This window comes from Vipera berus, assembly GCF_964194415.1.
Source record: "Vipera berus genome assembly, chromosome: 7".
Taxonomy (NCBI): domain Eukaryota; kingdom Metazoa; phylum Chordata; class Lepidosauria; order Squamata; family Viperidae; genus Vipera; species Vipera berus.
In genome coordinates, this window is record NC_138209.1 from 38,436,983 (window position 1) to 38,459,509 (window position 22,527).

The following is a 22,527-nucleotide window of genomic DNA, read 5'->3' on the forward strand; positions in this document are numbered from 1 at the left end:
ATTGACAAATTTGTGGTACCTTATCTGATTTACACAGAAGATGAAAAATTGCATGACCATTATGTGTGGAGGTCTTGCATAGACTAAGAGAAAATCACATTTTTGCAAAATTGGAAAAGTGTGCTTTTGACCTGAAGCAGGTAAGATTCTTGGATTACTGGATATCCACAGATGGTGTCCGAATGGATCCCATAAAGTGCAAGCAGAACTTGAATGGCAGAATTCTCACAGAGTAAAATACGTTCTTAAGCTTGCTAACTTTTACAGAACATTTACTCCAAGCTTCATGCATAAGGCTAAACCCTAACAGCCCTAACCCCTTCAAAAAAAAGGAGTAAAATTGGCTTGGGCAGATATGCAACATACAGCATTTGAGAATTTTAAACAATATTTTTCATGGTAACCTCTCTTTCAATATCCAAAAGATTTATTGTCCAGACTGATGCCTGCAATATGGCTATCAGAGCTGTTCTCTTACAAGAAGTGGGGGGAGGGGAGGAGGTTGCTTTTTGCCTTGTGCATTTTTGTCAAGGGATTTGACTGATCTGGAACGAAGCTACATTTTTAACAAGGAATTGTTAGTAATCAAATCAGCTTTTGAACAATGGAGACAATGTTGACAGGATGGAAAATAATGGCTTATATGGACTTTATTGAATATTATTAAAATCTGGATGAGGTCTCAAAATTACAGTGCATATAAGGACATTTAAAAATACTTGTGAGCGAGAAGTGTTCTGAAAAAAAAATAAAAAAACAAGAGCAGAACGACGCTTACCTGGAACCAGGAATCATGTGGAAGCTGTTATTTGTAGAGATGCATTTTTCAACAAAGGTGCTTCAACTTTTGCATACAACTATAAATAGAGCAGCTGACTTACTTATCCTATTTGGGGTTTTTTTTCCTTTCAAGTATTGCAAGTATGTGCAGTTTTCAATTTGATTGATTCTATCATTTGTTGTTTTAATTTTCTTTAAGAATCAAAAGCTAAACAACATATTTCTGAGGGGAAGCACCTACCAACCTAAATGCATATAAGACTAGTGTTCAGATTAAAGTCCATAAAACAGACCCTCTTTTTTTGCAAAAAAAAGTGACTAGATAATAAAACCAGGTGTTGTACATTCAATGTACTGTAATCTAAAGAAAAATTTACCTAATTTACTAATAGTAATTTATTGTATTTATTATTATTGTATTTTAATAATTTTATTTTGTGAACTTTGGTTTTTATGGAAAATGAATAAAATATATGTTAATTGGTTAATGAATTAGAACTCTATATTTTGTTCTAGTTTATATAAAAAAAGGAAATATTGTATGAGTGGCTATACTGTATGGTTTTAATATACATTTTTCCATGCTGTGTGGCTGCTCTCATCCTGGCCTTGAAATGAGATCTTACAGAAAAAAGCTATGTGTGAATGACAACTTAAGTGCATAATTCTGCTAAAATATAATTGCTCTTTTTCTCTTTCTTCTGCTTTTTTACACTTTCTATAAAGATCGCATTGATTCTTTTTAAAGAACCTTTTATTTGTCCATATAAATGTACATGAGTATCTGAAATGAGCACAACACTGTATTCATCAATGTATTTAGAAACACAAAGCCTTTAACTGTTTTTTATTGTTGTCGCTGGCTTTCTTTAACATGTTAAGAAAGCAATGTAACAGTAGAGGGCACTCGTGCCATTTAAGTTTTAAATACCAGCTCCACTGACAAGCATTATATTATCATTTGATCTAAAGATGTAGCTAGGTATCATTGTTATCATTAATCATAATCATTGAGATATGTTTAATAATCATATATTAATCATTATGTTCTGATGCTTTCTGGACAAAGATCTTTAAAACCCTTGATATTTCTGTACTGTTTAAAATTTAAACAGATTTATTTCTAGCTTCATTTACAAGAAATGCAAGGATTTCTTACATCATACCTTTTGATTGAAAGAAAAGCAATAAACTGTTTATTTCAGAAGCAATAACAATAAATTTTATCCCATCTGCATACAAGAATATTTAATGCTTTTTTTTAAAAATACACATATGTATGAAGAGCTAAGAACACTACCAAATTAGTGGGAATGGGAGGGTTTATGATGGGTCTTGTGATGGGTCAGGTGTGAGTCATCAGTGAGTCTTGTGATGGGTTTTGTGATGGGTCGATTACATCAGGTCAAGGTCTTTGGGAGTGAACTGCTGGTGGGAGGGGGTGCTTTCGTGGATTGGTTGAGGGTCGGTGCCATCACAAGACTCACTGCTGACTCACACCTGACCTGTCACAATACCCATCACAGACCCTCACTTGACACACCCACACCTGAAGCCCTTATAAACAGAAGAACATTGACATCCCCTAAACTCTGCTGAAGATGTTACCTAGCCTGGAAAACAACCCACAAGCTTGGAGAACTTTCACCCTCATCCTACACCTGAGCTACAGATATATATATATATATATATATATATATATATATATATATATATATATATATATATATATAGGTGAGTGGTGTATGTGTATATATATAGTCAACTTATGACAGCTCATTATTTGTGTAAATTATATATATACATATATACATATATATATATATATATATATATATATATATGTATATATGTATATATGTATATATGTATATATGTATATATGTATATATGTATATGTATATATGTTAAATGTTTCTTAAGCATTCAGAATACACTTGCTTAGTCCCAGACACGGGACAAATCTTATTTCCTGTTTCAGCCTAGCCCAAGGCCATCCACAGGAAGTAGCCACAGCAGTGGCAGCTCATATTTGTTCTCATCAGTCAGCCATACTTATTTGTTCTCATCAGTCGACCGACCAAACTGCCGACCTTCTGATCAACAAGCTCAGCATCCTAACCCACTGAGCGATAACCATACTTGAAAAAAAACAAACAGAAATCTTTCAGATGGAGTTTAAGCCTATTTTTTTTACTATATGTGCTTCTCCCCCTCCCCTTCGTGATATTATTGCTGGCAAAGTGAGATTCAAGGTGCTGGTGATGACTATAAAGCCCTAAATGGCATGGGCCCAGATTATCTGAGGGAGCACCTGCTGCCAGCATCAATTTCCCATCATCCTGTGCGCTCCCACAGGGAGGGCCTCCTCAGGGTACCACCGGTCAAGGATTGCCGACAGGCAATCCCCAGGGGGAGGGCGTTCTCTGTGGGCGCGCCTGCCCTATGGAATCAACTGCCAACGGAACTCCGGACTGCCCCCGACCTTCGTTCATTTCGCCAGGACCTAAAAACCTGGCTCTTTGAGCTATCTGGTCTGGACTAAGGGGTTTAATGTTTTTAAATTGTGATTTTAATTTTTTGCGGCTAGACTTAATTTAATTTTATTTTAATTTTATATTGTATTGTTTTTAAATTTTGCCTTGTAAACTGCCCTGAGTCCTTTGGGAGTAGGGCAGTATATAAACCGAATTAATAAATAATTAAGAAAGAAAGAAAGAAAGAAAAGAGCACTATTGTTGACCCTCCTCAACATCTCACTGGACTACTAAGAATATGAGAATTTTTCATTGGAATAGTCTGGGACTCTACAAAGATTCTTTATATACAGGTCTTCAAATTCCAGATCTTTGGACTTTGCATGATAGTCCATAACCAAAACTGCCTTAATCTCATATCCAGGCCTGAACCTGATAATAAGCAAACATAATCTGCTCCTTTTAGTGTGCTGCATAGTTAATTTGTAGTAATGGTTAGGATCAAAGAATCTAAAATAGGGTGTCAAACTGCCGGCCCATGGGCCAGATGCATTATGGCAAAACCGCACCCACCCCATTGCCAGCAATGGAAAAAAGTCAAGATATGTAGCAACACGTCACGTGATGTTGCGAGTTTGACAACCCTGATCTAAAAGATTCCTTTCAAAGGAGCACACCACAACCTCCTTTACAGTTTTTGGCACATCTTCTCATGTAGGAGGCATTAACAAATTAGATCCAGGTGGCCACTATTCCACTTGCAACAGCCAGGATGGAAAGGGATCCAAACTACCTATTCCTCAGAATTTACAAATCAAAAGGAGTACAAAATAGCATGGCAAAGAGCACCTAGTCACCATCTACTGATGAGAACTCAAAATTTTAGCAAATTTATTATTTTTCTAGCAAAACCCTGTACAAATTTATCACAACAACCAGACAAATCTCTATGACTCTTCCCCAAATAAGTTTGTTATGCTAAACAAAATTTCACCTTCACTGATCTCATTTTGGTCAGCCCTAAATTCACAAAGGGCTTCCTCACATGGGGTATTTGGGGCAATCAGGTCTTGGAACTATTACCAATGATATCATGGAGTTCTGTTAGTCTCAATAACAGGAAGAAATGTTACAAGAACACTTACAGTAAGCAGCATAAACTCTGAAACAGTGGAGTGAGTTATTGCCACTGGTGGAAACATTCATTTTATCCTTCTTTTTTTCTTCTTTTCCATTCCTGACTAAAGTTGATGCATCATGATGTCTTGTCACCATCAGAGCAAAAGGATGACTTTTTCTCACCATTAAAAAAATATATATGACAAAACCAAGTCAGTTGTTAGGTATATGTCATTGATCAGTTGGAGGGAGTATTGCTCAGGTTATGTAGATCACTGGTAAGATTAAAATAGTGTGACATCATCTAAGGTGACACAAAAATAATGTTTAGAATTTGAGCTTAAACCTATTGGTGACTGAATGCAGCAATGTTATACTGTATAGTCATAAGGTAACAATTTTTGGAATGGGGAATCCTGTTTCCCTCTAAAGCAGAACAAAACTAAGGCTTTTAAGTGTGGGTACATTTATTTAACCTAAAAAGTCACCCAGAATTTTGGTTTTTTTCTAAACACATTAAAGCTTATGCTTTGCCAATGAGTCATTTGGGTAGTGTTGGAGATATATTTCTAGCCATCTCCAAGACAGTTTTTCAATCTGAAGAATATTTGTCTTCAAAAATTTCTGAAGGTGACATTTGTAGATATCAAGTTTTGTTCACACAAACAAAAAAGAGGTTAAGTTTCTTGAACCAACATATGTTTCTTGATGATCTGGTTGATAACAGCATTTTAGCTGGAATTTTGCCGATATAAAAACTGGAAGATTGCCGCTTTTGGAAGAAATGTAAAATATGCTTTAACAAGTATTGCAATGTAAGAAGAAAACTGTCTAATTTGTGACCATACAAGTATGAGACAACTGTCGAATTATTTATATGTACACTCTCTATAAAAGCAGAAATCTCTTTCTTTTTCTTGCTGTATATAATCTTTTTATATGTAGCTTAAAAATACTAGTCTGTTACTGTGTAATTCATTTTCTACAGGAAGTTCAGGCTGTCCACTGATTTCTCAGGGAACAAGTAGACCTGTCCAAGGTTTCCTTGAAATGTTGGAAATTTCTTCTGCCTGCATTTTGCTCTCTGGTGAAGCTTAAATTTTTTCTCTGCACTGGCTCTTTGGCAAAGGAGGGTGGAGTGCATTTTGATTATAATAAATTTCCACAGAAAGTGAGAAGGGACAATAGTAGAGTTTTGTAAGTATGGGGGAGGGCAGAGGAATTATTTTGAAGATTAATAATGAACAAGTTAGTTCTCACACAGTTATTAAAAATCATAATAGCAAATATTATTACTGCTATTTGGATCAAACTGATGTATTGTGATTAATCGCCTTGTTAAGACCTCTGCGCTTGGTCTGTATAAACAAATGCTATAACTGTTAACAGCCCTTTTCCAGATAGCAGAACTCGTGGAAACACCTTTTATCATCTAGAAATACCTTTATTTGCATGCAAAGTAGATTACAGCAGATGAGGTGCATTAAGATGATATTTGGACGGTATTCCCAAGGTCAAAAGACAGTATCGACTCAGTTTCTGCATGTGTGTCGGCTGGTCATGGAGGAGCATGTGTGTCTGCTGGTTATGGAGGAGAGTCCCCAGGGAGAAAGAAGGAGGAAGTCCATCCCAGAAAGGGGAAGGGTGTAAGCCACATGATCAGGAGAAAGAGGAAATATGTCATAGGGTAGGAGGGGTTTGGCTGGCCAAAATTAGCATAATGTATAATTTCCCAAAACAGCCACATGGTGGCAGCACACTCCCCATCTGGTATTTCATAATACCACTATAGAAAATCATATAACGGTCGTTATTCAAATGCAAATACACGTTTGTGAATTGCTTGTTGTCATAAAACACCTGAGACATATAAGAAATAAACATGCATACCTATTGCAATAATAAGAACTGCCATTACAGGCCTAAAATAGTCTAAATTAAAGTTCAAATCCCTTTTCTTCTTGAAGTCAGGATCCAACCAGGAGAAGCGATGAATTCAGTCTTCAAGAGGCGAAAGCAGGACAAGCTCTGTGATGGGTCTGATGAAAGTTTTTGGTGCCTTTCAATTCTTGAGCTCATTGGTATTCTTGAGCTCGTTGGTCCTTGAGCAGAACAAGGTCTCTAAGTTGGGGATTGGGGTGAAGATGAGACATTTGAGACTGGAGCATGTTTTATTTGCTCCCCACCATGCTGCTCCCCGCCATAATTTGAAGCAGGGTTGGATGCAGGTGGTTGCTGTGGATTGCCTTGGTGATGATGATGAAGCAGGCACACTGGGTTCACCATAGTTGAAGCTGGGATCATTTATTCTCCAGGCTTGGTGGCTGATGAACCTGCAAAAATATGAGAATGGGGGAAAGAAACACCATAGCGTTCTTTGTTCTGGCATACTCAGAATGGTCTGATCTCTCACTCCTTTTTTTTAATTAAAAAGTTTTATAAAAAGTTACAATATTATCCCCTTCCCAACCCCCCCCCACTCCTTGATGCCAAAGAAACTTGTGGGACCCCTTGGGCATGAAGGTTCTCTGGTGAATAAGGGTGAGGTATGCCAGGATAGGATGATGTTGCAAGAGCATTCAGCTGCAGTGATCTCTCACTCCTTGATGCCAAAGAAACTTGTGGTACCCCTTGGGCGTGAAAGTTCTCTGGTGAATAAGGGTGAGGTTTACCAGAATAGAATGCTGTTGCAAGAGCGTCTAGCTGTGGTGTAGTCCCTAAGGCTTGTGCTGGCTGTCGATTCAACCGTTATTCATTTCTGGAAGTTACGTTGTCATTGGCAAGAGGTGATGCAGTTTGAAGTGTTGGCGCACCTGTGTTGTGGCATTGAAGAGATGTAGGCTTTTGCAGGCTTGGGGTCTCTGTGTGGTGAGTCAGGACAGCGTTGTTCATGGGAAGTACAGAAGATGGTGCACTAGCGTTGTAGTGTTGAGGAGGTGCAGGCTTTTGCAGTTCTGGGGTCTTTGCTAGAGATTTTTCAAGTTTGCAAAAAAAAAATAGGTACTGTCTCGTTAAGCAGATGAACTGTAGCTTAGAAGATGGTTTAAACAAGGTTCGATGTACAAACAGTTTTTAGCTTTGCGCAGCCACCTGGGTACTGATTGTGTGAGTGGGTACTTCAGCGAAGTTCACCCCTCGACCTCTAGGGGGCACTCTACATGTGCCTGGGAACAAGCCTTTTATTTGCAGAGCAGCCACCGGGGTGCTACTTGCGTAAGTGGGTACATCTGGTGAAGTTTACCCTTTGACCACTAGAGGTCAGTGTTTGGAAGCAAGGCTGTTATTTGCAGGTCAGCCACTGGGGAGTGCGCTGTTCTGCATGAGAAAATACAAGCCTGTTATTTCCCCTAGCCTTCACTTGGACAAGGTCAGCCAAATTGTTTCTTCTTAGGACCACAAGTTGTAAGCCAGTCTGGAACTCTTAAGAAACTGCTTGTCCATGTTAAGAGTGTCAACCATGGCTGTAAACCATTAACAAAGGTTAATTTGCTCCTTGTTCCTTTGTTTAGAGCTAGCGGAACTGGGTAGGATTGCTTTGCTTTAGGCCTTCAGTTGCAGATAACTTAACTGTAGGCTTGCTGAATAACCTCCCTTCTGGAGATTCTAAACATATATTTTAGGATTGTTAGCTAAATCACTTGTTTTTTTCCATATAAAGATGCTTTCGTGGCTTGTCATAAGTGTGAATCAACATCTTTCTCTATCTATACAGGCTTCACATGCAGTTTAAATTTGCACACAGTATAAATGTTTCAGTTTGACCACCAGGGGTCGCTGCTGCTTGGAATTAGGGCTATCTGTGCCTCCACATTCCATTCATTAATTCCAAAGGGAGGGGTAAAGACTAGCAGTGGCTTCCTTCCACCAGATGCCTGGTTTCCATGACAATTTATGCTTTTATTGCTTTTTTATTGCCTACTTTATGGCTGAGCCAAAGAGAAAGGGTTTTGCAAACTAACAAACCTTTCTCCTTTTGAGTAAAATTCAGCTCTAAACAAAAATTGGGTTTGCAACACAGGATATCTGTGATCTTCCCAGTCAAATTTGGGGAAAAGGCAGTTTGGAGAAGACAGACAGGGCCATTTTGATCCTGCATTTGATTTCACAAAAGCTTGGAGATTACAAACAAACAGTCTCTCTTTACAATTAGGAACATTTGTAAACATTCAAAGTAGATCTGAGCAGAAATTCATTTGCATTTCAAAGTCTCTCCACATTACTTTAAGATGCTGGCTATAAATTCAGTGACAAAGAGGCAGTAAGATTTTAACAGGTCTTTTGGCTGGTTTCCTCAGGAAGACAGGAATTGACAACAGTTCACAGAAGCACAGATCCTAGAAGCACGACTCTGTCTCTTGCAGAATCAGCTGGAAAATGGTGAATTAAATCATATCCTTTTCTATTACAGGCAGGCAAGGAGTTCAAACTGTCTTTTGACTAAGCTTGCTTACAGATAACATGCACATATTTGGATTGCCTTTTAACTAAGCTTGCTTGCAGATAACATGCACATATTTGGATTGCCTTTTAACTAAGCTTGCTTGCAGATAATATGCACACATATGATACTGTCTTTTGACTATTCTGGATCAAGCTGCTGTATTGTGATTGATCCCCTTGTTAAGACCCCTGTGCTGGTCTGTATAAGCAGATGTTATCACTGTTAACAGCTTTTTCCTACATAGCAGAACTCATAGAAATATCTTTTATCATCCAGAAATACCTTTATTTGCATGCAGAGTAGATTACAGCAGATGAGGTGGATTAGATGATAACACGATATTTCCAAGGTCAAAAGAGAGTATTGACTCAGTGTCTGCACGTGTGTCTGCTGGTCATGGAGGAGCACGTGTGTCTGCCGGTTATGGAGGAGGAGAGTCCCCAGGGAGAAAGAAGGAGGAAGTCCATCTCAGAAAGGGGAAGGGTGTAAGCCATATGATCAGGAGAAGGAGGAAATATGTCATAGGGTAGGAGGGGTTTGGCTGACCAAAATTAGCATAATGTATAATTTCCCAAAACAGCCATGTGATGGCAGCACAACTGCAAAAACAAAGGGCAAATGGTAACCAGCCAGAACATTTAAATAAAGAGATCAACAATATGTTATGTAGAACTGGAAGAAGAAAGAAATGCAGGAATGGTTGGATATTGCTTCTGTGCATAGGACTTGTTCTTGAATCTGGTGTTTGCTGAAATTCTTAGGTTATAGATTTCTATGTTTGCTTGTACAAGTGATTTCTATCCAGTTGTTGGGTAAAGATTGAGAAAGATTGTTCCTTCTGCACTGGAAGTTCAAATATGTTCCACCTCAATTTCTACATATCTCTCATCTGAGATGGGAGGTAGTGGCAGGACAGGTGTATGAAAACAGATAGATGCATTCCAGGATTAGGAAAGAAAACTGGAAATCAGAGTATGTCTTCAGTCTAGATCAGTAGTCATATGAGAAATAGTAACATCTGAGTGGACAGATGAGTCAAATAATTATATGCAAATAGGTTGATATCAGACAAGTTGTTTTTCTGATAGATAATAAAGCAACAAATCACATTTGTTCTCTATCTTTCACTGTCCAACTATGGAAGATGGACACAGAATAAAATTAATTTTATTAATTTTAGCATTTCAAGAAAGTGCTATAGATGATGGACATTTGTAAGAAATGAAATGATTGGGAAGCCATGGTTCTGGAAAGCTTGTTGAATTCTTGTCAATAACTATGACAGTCAAAGTTAGCTCAACTAACATATTTTTAGACTCTTGGCAACCACTATAAAGCAAGGTTTACCTAAGTTTCTATTAACAAATTTATAGAAAAAAAAGTTACAAAAATAATTGAATCAGTATCATTTAGAAGCCTACATGTTTCAGGTTCCTAAGCAGATTATTTTTCAGACTTTTATTCATGATCTTTGTATGAATTGGTGAAGAGGCTCTTCTCTTCATTGATAAACAAGGCACATCCAGACTGCCAGCATGAAATTACTCTTAGGCTTTGAACATACCATTATAGATTCATAGATAAAACTATTTCTTGTGTTTTATTCTGTGGTTGTCTTTAAAATGAGTATGAACTGCAGTTGCCATAACTCCTGATTACTAATAACCTGCTGGCTTGGAGTCATTGACCTTATGACGTATCACATCTAGCAGATTCCATGTTGATAAATTCTGTTAATCTCATCTCTGAAATGCAGATAATGAAATAGATTTTATTGTTTAATGGTAAGCCAATAATTAAAGGCTAAGATTTGTATATATAAAATTTAATATAACATATGTTATGATAAAAGCATTTGACATACCGTATTTTCTGACGTATAAGACGACTTTTTAACCCATGAAAATCTTCTCAAAAGTTGGGGGTTGTCTTATACGCCCAGTCGTCTTATACGCTGGAAAATACTATTCACCTCTCTGATATTTTCTCTTTTCTGCTGGACGGCGGGATCGCTGGGTGAATGGAGGTAGGCGATGGCGATCCGTGGTTAAGTGGCCGATGGTGAACGGGTGATGTAGGGCAAACTCTCGTCAGCTCCTGGGGCAGCTACTGCAGCCAACGCCGTTGCTTTCTGTAGGACTGGCCATGCTGGTGCTTCCAATGCTGGCTGTCAGGTCCCCGAAAAGAGGAGGGGCAGGCGGTCCCCAGAGGCGCGCTGCTCGACAGTAGGAAGGGAGCACCTTTGCTCCTGCTGAGGCACCGCCTGACCCGCGCCGACCGGAAGAATCGCTTGCCTGGTCATGGAGTGCAGAACAGCGGTACTTTGTGCCCCTCTTGCCCGCAAACCATGCAGCGGCCCTCACCAGCCGGCCTCAGCATGGCCGCCCCAAGCCCGGCTCTCTAGCGCATCTTCCGGGCCCGCCTGGCCAACCGTCTCCTGTGCGGGGCTTGGCTCCAGATGCGGCGGCTGCTCCGTCTGCAAATGCTATCTCAAAGCCGAATCGCGCTTGGCTGTGCAGGCTGCCGAAAGGCGGGGACTCAGAGTTCCCGCGGTGGTTGTGGCTTCTGGCATGCTGTTTGCAGAGTCTGGCCTGGAAGAGCACGTGGCTTTGCACCATTTGCATCAGACGAGGCTGAATCTGAATCGGGCTTGTGTCGGACACTTGGCAACTGGCATGTAAGTATTTTCCGGCGTATAAGATGAAAAATCTTGAAAATCTTCTCAAAAGTCAGGGGTCGTCTTATACGCCCAGTCGTCTTATACGCGGAAAATACGGTATAAACTAAATGCCATAGAGTGTGTAGCCATCTCCCGAGCACATATATACAAACAGGTAGATTGTCAATATTTATTTTTTCTTATTCTCATTCTAGCCCATTACTGGACAGTGAGAGTACATAGTCCTGGAATAACAATGAGAGAGACGTATATGCATATTTTTCAAATTACTTCTTCTAATAAAGAACAACATAGTTCTAAATACCTTGATATTTCATGGATATACATGATAATCACTGATTATTATCTTAACTGATAATTAAATCATAATTAAATTAATTAGGAAAAATCCAGTCTCTAAAAGTTAATTATTACGGTAATAATATAAACTGTTAATCTGAAGAATATCACAGTTTCATCATTAATGAGCTTTAGCACAGAGCCTGATTTAAAATTACATTTTATGGTCACAAGTACAATTTGATGAAGCCAGAAATCCCCACAGTATCTATATAGATTTAATTCAATTTAATTTAATTTCCTGTGCTGACTACTCTCTTGTCAGCTGCAGAACTGTGATTGCTTCATTAATTTCTTTCTCATTGTTTTTCTTATTTTAATAATATAGGCATTTTGTTCAATTCCAAAGTTGAGCTGGCAATAAAGATGTCTAATACATCCTTTCATCCTACAGGTTGCTAGCAGATAACAACCATATCATCTATCCAATCAGGCCTGATTGGAGATTTTTTTTCTTCTTAATGCAAATTTTTCCTATAACCTAGTGATTTGCTGTATTAAACTAAAATGGGAATCTAAGCATAGGAAATATTAAAGTAAAATTATGATGTAACCATATTTGGAATGTCATGCACAATCCTGAGCACCTCGTTTTTTAAAAAAAATTGTAAAATGAGAAAAAATGGTCACCAAAAAATGATCAAGAGGGTGCAGTAACTTCTCTGTAAAGTATTGGAGGTATTTTAATGTAAGAAAACAGTGCAAATAAGAATGATGCAAAAATACAAAATTATGCATAGAGTGTAGAACAGACATGTCAAACTCATGACATCACGTGAGCACAACGTATCAGAGCTTTTTCTCCATTGCCGGCAATGGGGTGGGCACGGTTTTGGGATGACGCATCCGGCCCGCTGGCCGGCAGTTTGACACCCCTGGTGTAGAAAGTGCATAGAAAGTATTATCATCCTCCCATATTGATTGAACCTGCAATGTTCAATGATGCTAAATGGGGAGAAAGTCAGGACAATCCAAAATAAGTACTTTTTCATATGGTGTTTAATTAAAACTGTCTTTCAATTTTCCTACAATTTTTTTCCTTGTAAAATACATGTTAAAAACACAAAAACCATCACCAAATTATGACTTACTTATTTTGGCCATGTCATGCAATTAAACTCACCGGAAAGGCAGTTATGCTTGGAATACTTGATGTTAAAGGAAACGAGGCAGCGAAAATGCATAGTGGCCAGACATCACTAAAGCCGACACCAGCCAGAGCATAAAATTAATGAAACAAGCTATACAAGATTGGAAAATGTGGAGAGAGCATAATTGTCCTAATAATTATTTTTATTATGATTTTTGTTAAGGATTATATTAAACAGAAAAACTGATACAACTATCCTAATACAAAAATATATTGAAAGAATATATGCTGTATAGGGAGAAAAAAAAGAAACTTCATCTAGAGCAACAACTTAACATTAACAACTTAATACCTTTTCTAAACTACCACCAGATACATCTTCATTTCATATCTCACTGCATTTTCTATAAACTCATCTCTTAAGCCTCAGCTTATGTTATAGCAAAGGTCCAGTAAAAGTTAAAAAAAGTCTAACAACATAGATATTCTCACTTGCATTAAAACCTTACCCTCATATTGCTCCTTTATAATAAACAAAATCTAATCTCAAACAACAATTAAACATTGGAAAAATTAAGTATTATTAAACATTATCAGAAATAATAAAGCCTTATATATGTAACAAAATATTGATGCAGATACTACAAACTAATTAAATATTTCCAAAGTGAAAACTATCTGATCAAAATAACCATTAAAGATGATCAGAGATTTAATAATTTTATCATAATAACTCATATTTATACATTAAAAGTAATAATCTAGATATTGCAGACCAAAACCATTGCACCCAGGCAGTAAAATTATCCACTGAATAACACCAGAAATAACAAGTTGGTTGAGACTTCTTATTGGTTGATTGAGGTGTTGATGGCTAGCTATTAAGTCACTGGCTGTCGTTTCCTTGTGCTGCCAGGTCCTTGGCTCCTAAGTACCAGATAAGCTGGTGGTTAATCAGCACTCCTGTTGGCTGACCAGCGGCCCACTTCTCAGTCTTCAATCATTTCACTGGCTATCTTTGTACCTGCTCATCCAACAATCTTAGTAGCTGTGAAATTGAATGTATATTCTTGTTCATTGCGATGTGAGGCTTCAAGTCTGCTTGTCTGACCATTTGCTTGTGTTCTTACAATCTGGTGTTTAGCTTCCTTTCCCCATCTGTCCTACATAGTCACCAACCAATTTTGCATTTTTTCCTCTTTCTCTCAGCAGTCTTTAAATCCCATACATAAAATTCTAACATCTGCTTTTTTCTATCTTTATTTCTTTTCTCCAGGTACTTGTCATCTTTATTAAAAACCACTGTAATTTCAGTAAAGCCTCTCCAGTGAATCTATTGTATTTCAGTTTAACTAAGTAACCTGCAATATTCTTTTGATATCTTATTCATGTATCTCTGTTTTTGTTTTGTTTTTTAAAAAATAGTCTTGCATTTATTGATAAATCCAATATTCTCATCTATTTCTTTTAGATTACAGTTTTAAGATCCTCAATAATTTATTTTTCAATTTTATTCAAAGAGGCTTGATTCTCTTCCACACTTTTTGTTTGTAGTATAGGATTAACTAACTTACTCAGTTTTTGAGTCCACAAATCATAACTTTTCCTTTATGCAGCCATCTGGTGGTTAAATTTCAAAGCCTTCTTATCAGCAATTTATAAACACAGAATTTCTTTCCCACAGGAGAGGATATTTTTAGTTAACTTCCATATCTTTTTAAAAATCAATTTCATTTAAATTCTTCACATTTAAAAAACTTTCCATTTAAAAAACTTTCCAAAAAGCAACATATAGTCATCTTTTGCTGCACATTACAAAAATAAAACCTTACAAACCTAGAAACACATACTTCTTTTTTTGAAAATGGACTAAAGAGACACTCCAGCAAATAAAAAGCTAGGAAATTGTGAAGGCTTTTCAATCTTGAAGAAGTAATAAACAGAAAATTAAATTCCAAGGTAATTTAAAAAGTGAGGTCAGATTGAATTTTGAGTCCTTAAAAAAGGCTACATGAATGGTTCAGAGCGTAGTGAAACTATTGTGTTATGCCATAAAATATATGCTCTTTAAGAATAAAAGGAAAGGTATAACTGGAAAGTTCCCATCCCCTCAAGAAGAAAAAGGGAAAGGATCTTACAAGATTTTCTTTAAGAATCTGTTTCTTTTCTTTTCTTCTCAGGAGTCTTAATCAGGAGAGTTGAAATGTTTGAAGCGTGGGGTTTTCTGCAAGCATGAATGAAAATATAAGAGGCTTCAGTGGCAGTGAGAGAGAAGACTGCTTAGAATTGTTCCATCCTCTTTGTCCCAATGCCCAACTTATCACACCTTTTACAAGGTTTTGTCTGTCATACATGAATATCCAACAAATCACAAGTCTTCATTTTAATGTTTACAATTGTAAACTAAGTAAGTGTGAAGAAGCTTTTTAATAAGCACAAATAAGATTGCTTAATTTCTTTGCTTAGACATTTGATTTCTTTTAAGGCTTTAAGGTTCATTCCCCAAGTATGCAGTCGACGGTCTTTCAAAATAGGGGGAGGAAATTTTCAGAAAAGTCCCACAGGAAGGTAGTTAGGGGAATAAGAAAGGTAAGGTATCACCCAGGTCCTCCAGATTGCTTCATTGTGCTAGATGGTGCTTTGGGCTTTCGGCAGGGAATGGCTTAATGTTCGGCCATCTTGATGGCCAATCTCTTCTTCTTTGGGCCAAAGGAGCTGCTCTGGATTCAAGCAGAGGGCTGCCACCCTTCCACGATCACAAAGAGGGCCTCCTCACAGTGGTTTCCCCTCCAGGGTGACTTTCGACCCTTTTCAGGGTCCTCCAAGGAAGAAAGATCGGCTGGCAGGGAGACAGCTCTTCTTGCACGTCCGCAAGCGCTGCGTGTGAAAACTGGAGACCCCAGAAAATTTCTTGAACGATCAAATTTATGTCTACAAATGGCAAGTTGCTATCTGCTCTTCAGTTGCTTGATATAACAACTGTTCAGGTGGATGCACAGGCATCCCTCTCTTCTGTTAATGGAAAATAATAGGTACCTAAAGACAACGATCAGACAACTTGGAATCTCACCAAACTACAAAGGTTACCCTCAGTCCATTTATTTGGAGATTATTTTTTTGTTGTTCCCTGCATTTGTCTTGGCAAGGTTTTTAAGAAGTAATATACTTAATATAAATACTAATAAACTTAATAGCACAGCTTCTTCACTTTTGATGATGGTAACTCCTGGGCACTTTTGGCTGAAAAAAGGGGCAGTACTGACTATGCACTTTATATATTAAACAAATCACAATAAGGTTTATTTTTATATTTTAAATTATAGTGTATATGGGCTAGTTTTTATCACTTTACATGGAGCATCTGTGGATTAGGATCACACATAAAAGCCATAAAAACAGGCAACAAGTTATTGTTAAAATGTCAATTATGCACACTTTGTCAACTATGCCTTTTTTGAAAGTCCTAAATTAAGATAAGAATTTCCAACCTCAGAAATTGTCTGATGGTCAGCAATTTACAATGAATATATCTTTATTTCAAGTTTATGAACAAATGAGTAAACATTGGTATTCTTTTATATAGATCAGACCTCAGTTCAATATAATGTAGCTATTCACAGTATTGATGGGACCTTGATATACTTGCAGGCCAATAAAGATGATAAAACAAAAAAACTAACAAAGGTTTCCACCAATCTCTATGTGAAAGTTTGTCAAGAAACTGACATAGAGAATAACTACAGAGAAGTGTTACTCTCTCTCTATCTCTCTCTCTCTCTCTTTATGTGTGTGTGTGTGTGTGTATTTGTGTGAGTATATGTATGTATGTAACAGTTGGCTGTCTGCCAAAATTTAGCAGCTGAGTATGAGGAGAATGAAATCCAATGTCATGCAAATTAAGTGCCTGGGAAAGCTACCCTGGTGTTACAAAGATAACAGCTGTTCTGTAAGCCCACAGGGTGGGGATGTGGTGAAAGGATACCCAGTAAATGGCTTTTCCAATCTCCACAGCATTATATCCATATGCCATACATGGAACCCAGACAGAACAAATTATTCTGCATAATATGAACTGCCGTCTGAAAACAGTGGAAAGAATGTGTTATCCCTTCTTGTTAAGTGATGTTAATTGTGGGCGTTACATTATGCTAATATTATAAGAAAACAACAAGAATCCATTTGCAGTCATACAGAATTGATCTGAGAGAAGGCTAAAACATCAGTAGCACAGTGAACTCCCAAATGTAGGCTGAGATATTGTGATGCATTCTCCTAACTCACTCCAGCAGCAGATGGGAGAAAATTAAGATCATCTTGGAGATGATTAAAAAGATTTTCTGATATAGCCATGCTAATAGAAATTTATTTTATTATGACTGTACCCTTCTACATGGTCCTGGATGAAGAGGAATCCTTGGACTACTTAATTCCAAACTTTATTTGGATTTGGATTTTAAAATTCATGGTTACAATCATGTTTAAAGGTAAAGATAAAGGTTCCCCCACATATGCGTGCTAGCCATTTCCGACTCTAGGGCTGGTGCTTATCTCCGTTTCAAAGCCGAAGAGCCAGCGCTTGTCCGAGGACGTCTCCATGGTCAGGTGGCCGGCATGACTAGATGCTAAGGGCGCACAGAACGCTGTTACCTTCCCACCGTAGTGGTCCCTATTTTTCTACTTGCATTTTTACGTGCTTTTGAACTGCTAGGTTGGCAGAAGCTGGGACAAGTAACAGGTGCTCACTCTGTTACGCGGCACTCGGGATTCGACCTGCCAAACTGCTGACCTTCTGATCGACAAGCTCAGTGTCCTAACCCACTGAGCCACCGCGTCCTATACATATATCTCTAATTCAGTATAACATTCCATACAATTGAATTATTTCAATTTAGTGAGGTCATTAATACTATTCCCTGATTTTATGATAGGAAAATACTGGTTGCTTATTTAAACTGAAACTAGGTTATATACAGATAGTCTTTAACTTACGGCAATTGACTCCAGAATTAAAGTTGCTAAGTAAGAAATTTGTTAAGTGAGTTTTGTCCCATTTTACAACTTTTTTTTCTACTTGCATTTTTACGTGCTTTTGAACTGCTAGGTTGGCATATGTATACAAATGAAACAAAACTGAATTTCAGCATAAAAATAATGTGCATTTGTTTCTTAATGTATAGACATTTGTGTATGATGTGCATTTATTTCCTAATGTATAAACACAAATCTTTCTGGGTGTCCATTCAGTGAGAGACATTTTCTATTTTAAAATTCCTAATTACAATCATTTCCCCCCAAAAAACTATTGAAAATAATTAATGAAAAGCAGCAGCAGAGTTTCTGCATTCCTTTTTAACATTCTTTGAAAATACATTTCATTTTAACATTTCTACTTTCTGAGAGAGTGAAAGCAAGCAGAAAGGTAACAAATATACTTACACGTCCAAATGTATTTTTAGAATAATAGCGACTCCTTAACAAGCCCCCTTTTTCAAACCCTCATTTTCCAAACATGCAGTACTTTTTCTTTCTTCAAAATATTTTAGAAAGGAAACATGAAAAAAATATTTCAAATGAATTTCAATAATAGTTGTATTAATTGGAATTTATTTTAAACTTGATTACTATTTTATAAAAAACATAATTTGGTATGCTCTGCTTTTTTAAAAAATGGTCTTGCTGTGATTTTTATTGGTCATTCAAAAGATCTGACACATAACAAACAGGGATAGATTTTTTTGACAGTCATGTCAAAAAATCAGAGAAACAAACAAACAAACAGGTTGTGTAAACATCTGTCATGAATTTCCCCAATTTTCCCCAACATGGGGTTTTGTTCTGACCTGAATAACACTGTTGTCTAACATTGCTATTTTATTCAGATTCTCTGGATTATATACAGACTGAATATTGATTTGGAAAAGGAGCAAGAGGGGCAACTAAAATGATCAAAAGCCTAGAGAGATTTACAACATGCCTATTTAAAATTATGGAAATTGTTAGCTCAGGCTGTAGTGGAATTTATAAATTCTTAGATATGACAGTAGATACGATGTCAAAAGATATAACTCTTTACCTTCAATAGTTCTGTTTATCAATTGTCTCCACTAGTAAAAATTGCTTTCTTCCAAAATAAGAAGAAATAGAGACTAAAACTGAAACCTTCTTGATTGAGAAACAACAAATATTCAAGCTCTTATGATTTCCAATATTATGTCCTTTGCTGAGCATTCCGCTCCTGGTATTTCTTTTCTGAAATTGGTTCATATAATTGATATTTGTGTCTGTGGAGTCTTGCCTACTTTGATCTTTAGTTTCAGTGTCTTCTTGTGTGTGTGTGTGTTGTGGCCCTAGGTTTGCCAGAGAACACTGAGAAGAAAGAAAGAAAGAAAGAAAGAAAGAAAGAAAGAAAGAAAGAAAGAAAGAAAGAAAGAAAGAAAGAAAGAAAGAAAGAAAGAAAGAAAGCACAGTGAGAATGATTAATTTGTGGGACAGCTTGTCTCCCAGAGTGGTAGGTGTTCTATCACTGGAGGTTTGAAGATGCATTCAAGCAAGGTTATTATTGTGCAATAACTCTCCCAATATTGACTGACTATGTAGGTAACATTGTTTTCCACTGGAAACTGTTCCGCATATACAGAAAGCAAAATCTGTTAAGAGAGAAAAAGTAGACTGGTAGCATGAAGAGGCGTCCATCTGGAGGCATCTCAAATCACTGTTCAACCTGGAATTGAACTCCATATATACCAAAATGTGTATCTCATCATAGACAGCCTTGTCTTAATTTCAGAAAAATGCGATCTTAGATGTACAGCCTACTGCTCATTCTGCTAAATGATTGCATGCAGTAAAGTGCACATTTTTATAGGCACATAATCCATATAAATCTACTTTTCTTTCTAAGGCTGTATTTCTTTTCAAGATTCTGCACTATATTCTATTGATGCAGTTGGAAAGTACAATGTGTTATGCTTTATATTACACTGTTGATTTGTTATGACTCCTGATATAGACTATTACCCCAGATGTGGTCAGGCATTGAAGCTGTGAGGTCCATTCTCCATGACAGCTTTCAGAAATAGCTTCTGAACTTAAGAGAGAAACATTCAAGATTTTATCTTGAAATTCTGATGACAAAAATTCAATTTCAATTTATTTTCTCACTGTAGCAAGCTTTACAGTCATAGGCACTTTATATGGTAATACATTAATTAGAAAATTACCCATCTGTGTCAGAAGGTTTTAGCCTACATGTGTTCATTGCCCCTTCTGCTACTCACTTTGGCAGTCAAATTTATGATAAAAAAAATCACTTCTATGGATTTCAACACCTTTTGAATTAAAAGTAGACTTTTAAAACTTGAAAGATACATTTACCTGAGAACTAATAGATTAGACACCTTCCCCCCCTTCCTTATTCTATATTTCTTTGAATTGCAGTTTGAAGGAGATTTAAAGATAAAACCATTCATTGGTTGATTTAAATTAGATGAGATTAAATGTCATATAACAGATGCGTAGCTCAGTTTTCAGCTGCAGAGGCCTTTCTGAAAGTCTTCTGACAGTGAAATGCAGGCCGGAGCTCCATTCTCACCCGCAGAGGCATTTCCTTTGGCCACAGAAGAAGTAGGCCAGCTGGGCGGGGCTGTTGGTGCCACCTCCATAATGAGACTGTGGAAAAGACACCCTCTGAAAATAAGACGTGGTGCCTCTTTTGGAGGCAAAAAAATAAAAATAAGACCGGGTCTTATTTTGGGGAAAACACAGTAGCTGCACTGGATATTTTACTAAAAGCAGCGTTATAGTTTTCTCATACTTTCAGAATATTAGCTGAATCATTCACAATTCTTCCAATGCAATGAAATGACAGCAGGATGGAAACAATTATTTCAATTTAATATATTTTACTCTTGATAGCATGGAATATGCATGTAATAAATTTCTGTGATTAATTACAATGCAATGATTTTCATCACTGCAAAGAAAGCATTTTAAATCCATTAAATCAGAATATATGTAGCACCATATTTCATATGACAGTGGGAATGATTTTCACATGATCTATTCAGGAAAATTACTTTCCATTCCAACCATTAAAAAAAAGACAAAAATGTTGCTGGAAGCAGTTAAACTCTAATTTCTGTGAGATCTTAACTAGATTATTTTTACAGTATGCTCCTTCAAAGCTATACAAAGTTAGCCATAAGGAAACCAATAATCCCAGTATAGTGCAGCATAGCAATCATTAGTGTTCCCAAATATTTGCACATTGAGGTTGAAATGTTTTCTCTCTGCATAAGTGCATTCTTAAGAGAGGGAACCTCACCTGGGCAATAATCAGTAAAACATGTTTTCTAAATATAGGAGAAATGAAATTTATTTTAAGAGATACATTACAGAGATAGACAAAACCTAATACATAGCCAAGATCATGGCATCTGGCCCTCTCAATTCCTGGCAAATAGATGGGGAAGAAATGGAGGTAGTGACAGATTTTATTTTCCTGGGCTCCAAGATCACCGCAGTTGGGGACTGCAGCCAAGAAATTAAAAGATGCTTGCTCCCGGGGAGGAAAACTATGCCAAATCTAGACAGCATACTAAAAAGCAGAGACATCACCCTGACAACAAAAGTGGGTATAGTCAAGGCCATGGTTTTCCCAGTTGCAATGTATGGCTGTGAAAGTTGGACCATAAGAAAGGCTGAGCGCCAAAGAATTGAGGCCTTTGAACTATGGTGCTGGAGAAGACTCCTGCAAGTCCCTTGGACTGCAAGACATTCGAACCGGTTAGTCCTAGAGGAGATCAACCCTGACTGCTCTTTAGAAGGCCAGATCCTAAAGTTGAAACTCAAATACTTTGGCCACCTAATGAGAAGGAAGGACTCACTGGAGAAGAGCCTAATGCTGGGAAAGATTGAGGGCAATAGAAGAAGGGGATGACAGAGAATGAGGTGGCTGGATGGAGTCACTGAAGCAGTAGGCGTGAGCTTAAATGGACTCCAGAAGATGGTAGAGGACAGGAAGGCCTGGAGGAATGTTGTCCATGGGGTTGCGATGGGTCAGATATGACTTCGCAACTAACAACAATACATAGCTTGTTACATGCTACCAGGAGGAGGACAAAGACCATGTGACCTGTGCATGTGCCACAAATGAAAAAAGTCAATTGACTCCAGTTTTATAGCAATTTTATAGTCAAAGACCAGACAAAGTAGTAGAAAAAAACACAGAATAACTCCTTAACTATTATGTGTACCCTACTGCCTCCTTATGTTCAATAATCATAAAGTACTAAAAAAAAATCAGTGGCACTAGAGTTAGATCTTCAGTAAATCTCCTCAGTAAATCCACAATTCTTATAGGCTCTTAAAGGGCTCTGTATTAATGTCCAGGTGAAGGCTCTAATGCAGACATGTCAAACACAAGGCCCAGGGGCCGGATCTGGCCTGCGAAGTGGTTTCATGTGGCCCGCAAAGCCATCCTGGAAACAGTGAGGGAACGGCCCCCACTGCCTTGGCCCTGGCCCAGAGACCCTCCTTCTGCCAGAGACCCTCAGATCTGTCCCAGGCCCCCATAGGCACCCTTAATGCGAACGATGTAGAG